Below are 13,017 nucleotides of genomic sequence, written 5' to 3'. Positions count from 1 at the left end.
CTGCACCCTACTCAGGGGGAGGTGATCAAAGAGCCAGCCATGGAGTTCATGTCATAGACAGTCCCTGTTTCCATAACTAGGGAACCCACTTGGACACTGAGCTGGCACAGGTTACATCTGTGGAGGGGTTCTAGGTTATCTGCATGAATGTTCCTTGGTTGGAGTATCAGTCTCAGAAAGGACCCCTGTGCCCAATTATTTTCTCTTCTTGTGGAGCCCCTGTTCCCTCCAGATCATTTTATCTCTCCCTTCTTTCATAAGATTCCCTGCACTCTGCCCAGCGTTTGGCTATGAGTCTCAGCCTCTGCTTTGATACCCTGTTGGGTAGAGTCTTTCAGAGGCCCTCTATGGTAGGCTCCTGTCCTGTTCCCTGTTTTCTCCCTCCTCCAGTGTCCATCCCATTTGGCTTTCTGAATGAGGATTGAGCATCTTACCCAGATCCTCCTTCTTGCTTACCTTCTTTAGATGTACAGATTTTAGTATGTTTATCCTATATGATATGTCTAATATCCACTTCTAAGTGAGTATATACAGTATGTGTCTTTCTGCTTCTGGGATACCTCACTCAGGATGATCTTTTCTAGTTCCCACCATTTGCCTGCAAATTTCATGATTTCCTTGTTTTTAATTGCTGAGTAGTATTCCATTGTGTAAAAATGTACCACAATTTTTGTATCCATTCCTCAACTGAGGGACATGTGGGTTGTTTCAAGCTTCTGGTTTTTACGAATAAAGCTGCTACAAACATGGTTGACCAAATATCCAGGTTGTATACTTGAGCATGTTTTGGATATATGCCTAAGAATGATATAGCTTCCTGAAGAGAACACCAACAGCACAGGCTTTAAGATCAACAATCAATAAATGGGACCTCATGAAACTGAAAAACTTCTGTAAAGCAAAGGACACTGTACAAAATGATAGCCTACAGATTGGGAAAGGATCTTCACTAACCTTGTATCTGACAGGGCTAATATCCATAATATATAAAAAAACTCAAGTTAAACAGCAACAAATCAAGTAATCCAATTAAAAATTAGGGTACAGAGATAAACAGAGAATTCTCAATAGAGGAATATCAAATGGCAGAGAAACACTTAAAGAAATGCTCAATATCCTTAGCTACCAGGGAAATGAAAATCAAAATGACCCTGAGATTTCATCTTTCACCCATCAGAATGACTAAGATAAAAAACTGAAGTGATAACACATGCTGGAGAGGATGTGGAGAAAGAGGAACCCTTCTCCATTGCTGGTGGGAATGTAAACTTGTACAACCACTTTGGAAATTAATCTGATGCTTTCTCACACAATTAGGAATAGTGCTACCTTAAGATCCAGAAAGGGTTTTAAATCAGGAATCTTCACTTTGTTTCTCTGTACTGTCTCTTTAGACACTGATTGCAGAAGCTTATGACTGTGTGTTAATTGCTTTGGCTCCTTCAGCCATCATATCCTGTTTCGGTAGAGCTGCCTTATTAGAGTATGCTTAATGCTTTCATCCCAGCAGAGCCACATAATACCTGAATAACAAAAAAGAGACTAAGAGTTCCCAGAAGGCCTTTCCAATTTGCTATAAACTGTTTATGTCTGATCAAGACATTATTCTTCCTTGAGCTATTTCTTTTTTCATGCTTGCCCAACTTTTTCCTGTTCTATAACAGACAGAAGGAAGGGATGAGAAGACATCATCACAGGGTGGATTTCCCCCTTGAAATATTAAGTTTTTGGCACCTGAAAACATCTGTTGCAGAATGGACTCTACTGCCTGGAAGCAAGCTTGACTGGGGTCTATAATCTCTGGAACATAGAACTGCAACACTATGGTGGAGACCATTTTTGCTCTGCAGCACATTGTAGTGCATTTCTCTAGAAATGCGAAATACCCTGAACTACAATCCTGTCTTCGCAAAACAAAAACCAGATGAACTAAAAGTAAGACACTCAAACACACCTTGATATGCACAATCTTGTGTGGAGTAGACTTTATGTATTTTCAGTGTTATCAACTAATGCATGTGGAAATTAAGTTCAAGTTCAGTGTTTTTGCTTACAACTACTTTTTTTTTATGATACACTGCTGCAATGTGCTTATATATACCTGCATGCTGGGGACTAGGTTTCTGAGAGGCACAACTGTTATAGTGAGAAACATAGGAATGAAAAGAATTCATCTCAATGTAATTAAAATGGGGATGACTCCAATAATGGTCTCTACTTGTGAGAATTCAGCAAAGCAGCTGCTGATGGAAGCAATTTTTTCAGCATGAGGTGATGGGCCACAGGTCTGCAGAAGTGTACAAGATGCTTTATTGGCGATAACAGAACACAGATCCTAGTTTGAATAAAATCTTAGGAGATCACTAGTCAGACATATCTGGGTTCCTGTCATGATCAAATCCCAACAGAAGAATGAGTTTATTTGGCCATACAGTTCCAGAGGGATAAGAGGCCATCATGGTGATGAGGCATGGCAACAAGTGGCAGGCATGGAAGGAAGCTGAGAGCTCACATTTTGAGGTGTAAGTGTGAAGCAAAGAGAGAAATTTAGAAATGGTATGAGGTTTGTAATCTCAAATCCCACTTCCAGTGACATAATTTTTCATCTCATACTTTCAGCAAGGCTGAACTTCCCAAACTTCCCTAAACAGTGTCACCAACTGGGAACCACCTGTTCATGTGCCTAAAACTATAGAAGACATTTTTCATCAAAACCATAGATGGAAAGGTTAAATTAATGAAATAACTAATTACCAAGTGACTACTATGAACCAAACACCTTCACATTTGAAATAACCAATGTTAGAAACAGGTCCCTGTCCATGCAAGTATTATAATCTCATATTACATGCCAGTAAGTTATTGTTTATGTTAGAGAAATGATGAGTGCCCTAAGTGAGAAAAATGATGGAATTTGAGAGTATAAAGGGGAAGCAGGTTACACTTTTTAAAAGGGAGCTGAAGGCTGGCCTCATTGAAACGGTATTTGAACAAACATGTAAAAGTAAGGCAGTTAAGAAATTAAGGTCTGGTATCTGGGGAAAACTGGTTCTAAGCAGGGAGAACAATCGGCATAAAGATCCCCAAGGTAGTGATATATATATATATATATATATATATATATATATATATCTTTTAAAATCTCAATTGTTTGATTTTACCAATAAAGACTCAGGAGCCAGATGCTGGGGTGAAAGACTGCTATCTCAGAGAGGCAGAAAAAGCACCCAGCTGACCTTCCTTCTCAGCTGATGTTCCAAAAGAAGGAAGAGCTCCTTCCTCACAATGTCTTAAAAAGTAAACCCCTCAAAAGAAATGTCCCTCCCTTCTACTTCCTGTGTGTCTCTCTATTTGTCCTCTTCTCCCTCTTTGCTATGTTTTTTTTTTTCTATGTTCACTTCTTGTTAACTGGTTGCTTGATTTGCCTCTTGACTTATGGTTGACTTTCTTTAATTCTGTTTATAATATTCAAGCAGGAAGCTCTTAGATTAAAAGTGTGTGCTAGGGCTAAGACATTCCACAGCTAGAAACAGGTTTTTCCAGTAGAACAACACAATCTCAGAGTTCACAGTGTGGTCAAGTATTCTGCAACATAGGGATGCAACAAGAGTAATGAGACAAATAAGGCTGGATACAAAAATTCTGGAAGAAAGGAGAGATGAAATCAGAGGGAAAGCAAGGCAAGAAGAAACAAAGATCTCACTGGGCACTTGAAAGTGTAAGTGCTATTTTTTTACACTCTTTTTTAAATTTTGGTTTCTTAATGCTTCTACCTTCCCTCACTATCCCTTATCTCACATAATACCTCACAATACCCCAAAACTAAGTAGGAGAGAAAGAAGTTTAGTGGAGAGAGTGGTCAGTGTTCTCTTTGGCTACTTCTTGCTTGTTTAGGGTCTTCAGGTTCTTTGGGGGGAAATACTAATCTCAGTGTTCAGGATATCTAGCAGTCCAGCAAACAGCAGCAGCAGCCTTCCTCCTTTTCTGCATCCCTTGAAGTGTTGTCTCTCTCTCTCTGATCATACTCTCTGAAGCCTTTCATGGTTCTCATATTTATACCCTCTCAGAGTCCTCAGAGTTAAACTATTTCCAGCTGGTGAAGGCCATGCACCTCTCTGAGTCATGGAGGCAATTATCAGCTGTGGTTAAAGTAAGGCAGTCCCATAAGTCACACTTGGAATTAAAACAGAAACATGTTTATATAACATAACTGAGTTTTTAAAGAAACCAAAACTTCTATTACATAAAGGCCTCAAACTTGTTTCTGAAAGGAACAATGAAATACTGGGGATTTTGAAAAAAAAAAAAAAAAAAAAGCATGACATGAACTATCATACATTATATATGCCTCTCTGGCAGCTGGAATGAGGCATGCACTTGACTTGGGCCAAGGCCTCATTCAGGTTATCTTGCAAATCACATCTACAGTAGATGAAATAAGGTGATGTGGCTAGGGCCACTAAAGAAGTAAGGTACCAGGCCAACTATGGGCTCAGCTAGAGAGACATGTTTTTAACAATCTTGTGATGATGGAATCCCAGAAACCCTTCCCAATCCCCTCTAGGGACTGCCGATATCCATGCTTCAGGATGTGCTTACTCTAAGCTTGTCATTCCAAAGTGTTAAGTTCCATGTGATATCCCTTGGTCCTTTTGGAAACAGGCAGAAGCCTTAATAACAACTCATTTTCTTTGTCTCATTTGAGCTGTGTTGTTGTTTTCCTAAGAAGAAAATAAACAAATTTTAAACTAGTATACCCAAATTGCTTTACAGGACTGATATGAATGAGGCACCAGCATAGGAGAATTCATTAAAATTAGTCATCAAACATTTATTAAACCTTGCCTTTAATTAAAGACTTTTCTAGAAGGAAGGAATTCAGCAGAATTTTCCCTTGTTTTTGTGTTGCTTGTATAAGTGCTTTCATATGATATGCATTAGTAGGAGTAAACTGCCCATGAGGGAGTAGTTTACATCTGAAGAATAGGAAGGTTGTATAAATTTGAATTCTCTGGAATGTATTTGTGAAGTTGTAAAAATTCATGGAATACTGAAGGTATGTTGTCTACTCTAGTACGAACTATGTACTGAGTGGGAGACAATGGCAGAAAGATCAAAGTCATCGTACATTACCTACTAAGGAAATCAGAGGGAACACTAGGCAAAAGGAAGATAATTCTATAAGCATTTTTAAACAATAAGGTAACTTTCAGCAGGGTGAAAAATAGACTTGAGAATCTCACATTCTCTTCCTTCTTTTCTTGTATCTCTGTACTTGGGAGGCTAATTCAGTAACCATAACAGGAAGACCTCAGAGGCAACTGAGAAAGGCAGACAGAAGAAAAAGTTTCCCATGGAAGCATGAGAAATGTTACTCTCATCTGCACTCTGTGACTGTGCCACACAAACTAGAGCATAAGACTCACCCAGCAGGCAAATGGCACAGGCGTTGGCTGTTTCCTAACCTGACATTGTACTTTGTGTGCCAGGTTCTTTAAGATAGGGAACATCTTTTCTTAACAGTAGCACTACAGCCTTACAATAATATGCAAAACAGCATGCTGCTTTTAGATTAAATGATGGAGAGTAAACGTTTTTAAATGACTGGAGGTGGTAAAGTATTTACATTGACAGTCCAATGAGAGTAAGATGTTTATAGCATCAATAGAATAATCTCTCATAGCTTTCAAATATTTTAAAAATGATTCTTCATCCCTCAAGTAGACTCATAGAGTACCTGTTCCAGAACACATTTTTTTTTCCTTAGCTGATTTTATTAGCTAGTTGATGTATGCCAGATTGTGTTCCAAGAAGACAGTGGTCAAAACTCATAACGTGGGAGATACTGGCATTTGTATTAGTCTAACATTGACTGGAATCTTGATTCAACATCTTAAATCCCAATTGCATGCCAGCTTTCCAGAACCAAAGTGCTGAAGCCCCAGTTCTGGTCCTATGAAGAAATGTGTTAAAATGCATGGATTGCTTTTGCCTGTTGGAGTCTTTTATTAATGACAACCTGCACTAAATGGCTCCAAAGGGCTCCTTGTTACTTAACTTCTTTGGATCTGTGTCTTATAGTATGTTTATGCTGCACTATATGGCTAAAATGTTCTTATAAGTGAATACATACCATGTGTGTCTTTCTGTGTCTGGGTTACTTCACTCAGGATAATCTTTTGTAGTTCCACCCATTTGCCTGCAAATTTCATTGTTTTTTATTTATTTTTGTTTTTTATTTTTAATATTTCTTTGTTTTTTTTTTTTTTCAATGCAGTTTATTCAGGAACCTTGAACAATCATCTGACCCTGGGGAAAGCCAGCCCACAGCTTAAATAGCCTCTGGGTAGCCAACCCCAGCGTGCCACGTGGGCAATGCAGATAGGTCCACATACATGAAAGCAAGCCAGATCCTCAGCCTTAGCCAAATGTGGAGTTGTTCGTGACAGAGAGCACTCACCATCGGGAAGGTGGAAGGCGGAAACCAGCTCCATCTTTAAGGCACGGCATTACGCAGCTCTCTACAGTTCTTGTCTGATGTTTTAGACGCATCAGACAAGAGTAGAGGTCTGATCTCTGATATTAGAAATAAATTGGGACTTTGTACTGATGTTCATTTAGGTGTCATCCACCCAAAGAGCATCAGACCTGTCCCATACCTTTTTCTCAGAGGCGGGACCTGGGGCATCAACCCGCATGCAATCAGACATGCTCTTCTCTGGGTCCAAAGCTGCTGACCCTGAGTGCAGTGCTTAGCCTCGCATCCTGAGCATAACATTTTAGCTTTTTATGGTAGCCAACCATGCTTGGGGAGACTGTCCTGCTCCAATGGCTGTAAAGGCCTGAATGATCATGGCTGCATCACACTGTTGTGAGACTCTAATCTTGCATATATACCACATGCAAACCAAGGAGACCAACACCAGAAGGCCTGCTAACGCTCCCATGCCCGCCCATTCCTTCAGATGATTCATGGCTGCAGCAATCCATGATGATAATCCTGTGGCTAGTCCTGCGTCCACTCTGGTAGAATTTACCGTGACATTGGCCACTCTCAGCTGCTCCATCGTAGTATCGAATTCTCCAGTCCAATTACCTAAAATATAGCTAGACAATTGTTTAGACAGATTTGCAGCACAGGGAAAATTCTCATGTTGTATGCTAGTGACTCAAAGTCCAGCATACTTTCATTGACAGCCAAGTTGAGCGATTTGCCATAGGGTATCAATTTGCTCCTGCACGAGGTCAATCCTCTGATTGAACACCATCAAGCCTCCTTTTAGTTGAGCATTAATTCCTTTTTGTACATCTAAGGCATGAGCTACATTGGCTAAAAGATTATTCAGGGTCTGAGCAGTCTGCACAGTATGACTCCTGGCTAATGCCCTGGTGGTAGCTCCAACAGCCGCCAATGAGATGGCAGTAACAATGGCGGCTGTAATTCCAAGATCCCTTTTCTGTCTGAAGAGAGTCATAGCGTGAGGGGCATCAACGGGCACAGGCACCCAGCGAGGCATGCGAGTAACTGGCTAGTAAATTTACTAGCATTCCAGCATTGGGCAAAAAAGCAAGTATCATTACCACAATTACTTGGCTCTATCTGGCTAATAATGAATAAAAATGGGGGATATAAACAAACAGGTGTGGGCTTATAGGAAATATTATGAGAAGCCTTAACCCCCTCATTGGAACATCCTGCATCAGTTCTAGAACTAGCAGTGGTGGTGTCCGAGGTCTGAGTAGGTTCAGGAGACCATTGCCCCCAGGGGCGAGACATGCTCCATGTAAATTGACTAACTCCATGTTTTCCTCCACTTTTGAAAGTCATTTAAGGTTCTTAAATTATTTTTTTCTGTTTTTTTAAAAATTTTTCATCAATTACACTTTATTCATTCTGCATCCCCCCATAAGCCCCTCCCTCCTCCCCTCCCAATCCCACCCTCCCTCCTTCCTCTGCATGCATGCCACTCCCCAAGTCCACTGATAAGGGAGGTTCTCCTCTCCTTTCTGATCTTAGTCCATCAGTTCACATCAAAAGTGGCTGCATTGTCCTCTACTATGGCCTGGTAAGGCTGCTCCCCCTCAGGCGGAGGTGACTAAAGAGCAGGCCAGTCAGTTCATGTCAGAGGCAGTCCCTCTTCACATTATTATGTAACCCAATTGGACTCTGAACTGCCCTGGGCTACATCTGTGCAGGGGTTCTAGGTTATCTCCATGAATAGTCCTTGGTTGGAGTATGAGTCTCTGGGAAGTTCCCTGTGTTCAAATTTTCTTGTTCTGTTGCTCTCCTTGTGGAGACCCTGTCCTCTCCAGCTCTTAATATTTCCCACTTCTTACATAAAATTCCATTCACTCTGCCCAACAGTTGCCCATCAGGCTCAGCATCTGCTTTGATAGTCTGTAGGGCAGAGGCATTCAGAGGCCCTCTGTGGTAGGTTCCTAGGTTGTTTCCTGTTTTCTTCTTCTTCTGATGTCCATCCTCTTTGCCTTTCCAGATGGGGATTGGACATTTTAGTTAGGGTCCTCTCTCTTTCTTAGTTTCTTTAGATGCACAGGTTTTAGTGGGTTTGTCCTATGTTGTATGTCTATATGAGTGAGTATATACCATGTGTGTCTTTTTGCTTCTGGGACAACTCACTCAGGATAATCCTTTCCAGATCCCACCATTTACCTGCAAATTTCATGATTTCTTTATTTTTCATTGTGTAGATGTACCACAATTTCTGCATCCATTCTTCAGTTGAGGGGCATCTGGGTTGTTTCCAGCTTCTGGCTATTACAAATAAAGCTGCTACAAACATGGTTGAGCAAATTTCCTTTTTGTGTGCTTGAGCCTCTTTTGGATATATGCCTAGGAGTGGTATGGTTGGATCTTGGGGAAGCACTATTCCTAGTTGTCTGAGAAAGCGCCAGATTGATTCCCAGAGTGGTTGTACAAGTTTACATTCCCACCAGCAGTGGAGAAGGGTTCCTCTTTCTCCACAACCTCTCCAGCATGTGTTGTAACTTGAGTTTTTTATCTTGGCCATTCTCATGGGTGTAAGGTGAAATCTCAGGGTTGTTTTGATTTGCATTTCCCTAATGGCTAGTGAGGTTGAGCATTTCTTTAAGTGCTTCTCTGCCATTCGGTATTCCTCTACAGAGAATTTTCTGTTTAGCTCTGTTCCCCATTTTTTAAGTGGGTTACTTGGTTTGCTGCTTTTCAGCTTCTTTAGTTCTTTATATATACTGGATATGAGTCCTCTGTCAGATAAAAGGTTGGTGAAGATTCTTTCCCAATCTGTAGGCGGTTGCTTTGTTTTGATGACGGTGTCCTTTGCTTTGCAGAAGCTTTTCAGTTTCATGAGGTCCCATTTATTGATTGTTGCTCTTAGAGCCTGTGCTATTGGTGTTCTGTTCAGGAAGTTTTCCCCTGTACCAATGAGTTCTAGGGTATTCCCCACTTTTTTTTCAAGCCGATTTAATGTGTCTGGTTTTATGTTGAGGTCTTTGATCCACTTGGACTTCAGTTTTGTGCAGGGTGATTAGTATGGATCTATTTTCATTTTTCTACATGTAGACATACAGTTGGACCAGCACCATTTGTTGAAGATGCTATCTTTTTTCCATTGTATGGTTTTGGTGTCTTCATCAAATATCAGGTGTCCATAAGTGTGTTTTTTAATAGTTGAGTAGTATTCCATTGTGTAAATGTGCCACAGTTTCTTTATCCATTCTTTGCTTGAGGGACATCTATGTTGTTTCCAGAGTCTGCCTATTACAAGTAAAGCTGCTATGAACATAGTTGAGCAAGTGTTCTTGTTGTATGGTCAAGGATATTTTGGCTATATACCCAGGAGTGGTATAGCTGGGTATACCAATTTTCTGAGATAGCACCAGATGGATTTCCAAAGTGGTTGTACAAATTTTGAATTTCACCATCAGTGGAGGCAGGCTCCCCCTTCTCTACGTCCTCACTAGCATGTGCTGTTACTTGAGATTTTGATTTTAGCCATTCTGACAGGTACAAAGGTGGAATCGCAGAGTCATTTTGATTTGCATTTCCAGGATGACTAAGGACATTTGTTGTAGCAAATTAAAAAATGGCTATATGTTGGGCTATAAAATGTTTATTATTTGCCCTAATATTACTATGGTGGTATTATTTAACCTGATATCATAAATAATAAGACACAAACACCTTTTAGATTTATAATTGCCTTATATAATTGCCAGGCAGATATTCCACTTATACTGTCTCAATATCCTCACTATCCTTCTCCATCTCCCAGCCCCCATCCAATGCCATCTGCCTTGATCCTACTCATCTGGTCGACCTTTTTATCCATAATCCCATGTACTTGCTTGTATTCTTCATCTGAGCCTTTTCACGCCATTTTTGGAGTCCTCTTTTCCATCCCAAGTAGTTTTTTTTTTTTTCTCCACACTAACTCCTCCTGGCATCCTCCTTTCTCCTCTCTTTCTGTAGATCTCTGCCATGATTCTTGTGATTCTTCTGTCTTCAAAAGCCTGGGAACCTTAGCATGCCTACCCCACTCTGCCCTGCACAGGTATCGGCTGTTTAATCAACCAATCAAATATATCTTAGGCAGATTTACAAAACAAAGGAAGGTGTAACCAGATATTAAGGGCCAGTAACACACATCAGACCAACCTGCAACAGACTCTAAACATTTCTTTAGGAGCTTTTCAGGCATTAGATATTCTTCTATTGGGAATTCTCTGTTTAGCTCTGTTCCCCATTATTAAATTGGATTATTTGGTTTGTTGGTGCTTAATTTCTTGTGTTCTTTATATATTTTGTATATCAACCCCTGTCAGATGTAGAGTTGTTGAAGACCTTTTCCCATTTTGTAGCCTGCAATTTTGTCCTATTGATGGTGCCCTTTGCCTTACAGAAGATTTTCAGTTTCATGAGATCCTGTTTATTAATTGCTGATCTTACTGCCTGAGCTATTGGTGTTTTGTTCAGGCAGTTGTCTCCTGTGCCAATGAGTTCAAAGCTATCTCCTACTGTCCTTTCTATTAGATTTAGTGTATCTGGTTTTATGTTGAGGTCTTTGATCCATTTTGGACTTGAGTTTTGTGCAGGGAGATAAATAAGTATCTACTTGCATTCTTCTCCATGTAGACATCCAGTTAGACCAGCGCCATTTGTTGAATATGCTTTTTCCCTTCATTGTATCATTTTAGCTTCTTTCTCAAAAATCAAGTGTCCATAGGTGTGTGGTTTTATTTCTGGATCTATAATTCAATTTCATTGATCAACCAGTCTGTTTTTATGTAAACACCATGTGAGTTTTATTACTATTGCTTTGTAGTACAGCTTGGAATCAGGGATAGTGATACTTCCTGAAGTTCTTTTATTGTATAGGATTGTTTCAGCTATTCAGGTTTTTTGTTTTTTTGTTTTTTCCCATATGAAGCTGAGACCTCTTTCAAGTTACAGACCTCTTTGAAAGTCTGTAAAGGATTGTATTGAAATTTTTATAGGATTTACATTCAGTCTGTAGATTGCTTTTGGTAAGATGGCCATTTTTACTATGTTAATTCTACCAATCCATAAGCATTGGATATCTTTCCATCTTCTGATATCTTCTTTAATTTCTTTCTTCAGAGATGTCTTCAAGTTTTTCACTTGCTTGCTTAGAGTTACACAAAGAGATTTTATATTTGTGGCTATTGTGAAGGGTGTTGTTCCCTAATTTCTTTATCAACCCATTTATTACTTGTATAAAGTAGAGCTACTGCTTTTTTTGAGTTAATTTTGTATCCAGACAACTTTGCTGAAGGTGTTTATCAGCTGTAGAAGTTCGCTGGTAGAAATTTTAGGGTCACCCAGGTATACGATCATATAATCTGGAAATAGTGATACTTTTTAAAATTTATTTTATTTTTATTAATTACAGTTTATTCACTTTGTATCCCCTCTGTAGCTCCTTCTCTCTTCCCCTCCCAATCCCAGTATCCTTCCCTCTTCACCACCCATGCCCCTCCCCCAATCCACTTACAGGGGAGGTCTTCCTCTCCTTGCCTCTGACCCTAGTCTATCAGGTCTCATCAGGACTTGCTGCATTGTCTTCCTCTGTGTCCTGATAAGGCTGCTCCCCCCTCACGGAGGAGAGGCGATCAAAGAGCAGGGCAATCAATTCATGTCAGAGACAGTCCCTGTTCCCATTACTATGGAACCCACTTGGACACTGAACTGCAATGGGCTACATCTGTGTAGGGGTTCCAGGCCATCTCCATGAGTGGTCCTTGACTGGAATATCAGTCCCAAAAGGACTCCTGTGCCCAGACATTTTGGTTCTGTTGCTCTCCTTGTGGATCTCCCCAGGTCTCACTATTTCCCACTTCTTTCATAAGATTCCCTGCACTCTGCCCAAAGTTTGGCTATAAGTCTCAGTATCTGCCTTGCTACCCTGCAGGATAGAGCCTTTCAGAGGCCCTCTGTGTAAGATCCTGTCCTGTTCCCTGTTTTCTCCCTCCTCTGATGTCCATCGTCTTTGACTTTCTGAATGGGAATTGAGCATCTTAGCCAGAGTCCTCCTTCTTGTTTAGCTTCTTTAGGTGAAGGAGTCTGGTAATTGGAATTTTGCCTCCTGGCCTTGGCAAATGCAGGTCTTATCTAAGCTCTATGTCTCAGAGACTGTCCTTGGCAGTCTCTGCAAGCAGGGTGTTCTGAGCCAGAAAAGTAGATAGCAAGCTTCCTATAACCTTGGGAACCAGACAGCAAACTTTGTGTAACCTTGAGTGAATTCTTAGTGAGAGGTTAAAAAACTTAGAGTTAATTCCTGGGACTGGGGCAAAATCACCATATCACAGTCCTTTCAGAGCAGGGGTCCAGCAGCAGTCCCTTGCCCAGATTAACCTTAGGGTGTAACTAGGGTCATGTAGCCCCTAAGAAAGCTCATGGAATGTGTTAACTCTCCCTCCCCCTTGAGAAACGCTGGTTTTTGGAGCTCCAGATGCCTAAGAAAAAAGTGCTTCTTGACAACTGCCCATCGCCCATCTCAC

Source organism: Meriones unguiculatus, chromosome 7 (assembly GCF_030254825.1).
Source record: "Meriones unguiculatus strain TT.TT164.6M chromosome 7, Bangor_MerUng_6.1, whole genome shotgun sequence".
Taxonomy (NCBI): domain Eukaryota; kingdom Metazoa; phylum Chordata; class Mammalia; order Rodentia; family Muridae; genus Meriones; species Meriones unguiculatus.
Note: the sequence above shows the minus strand (reverse complement) of the source record.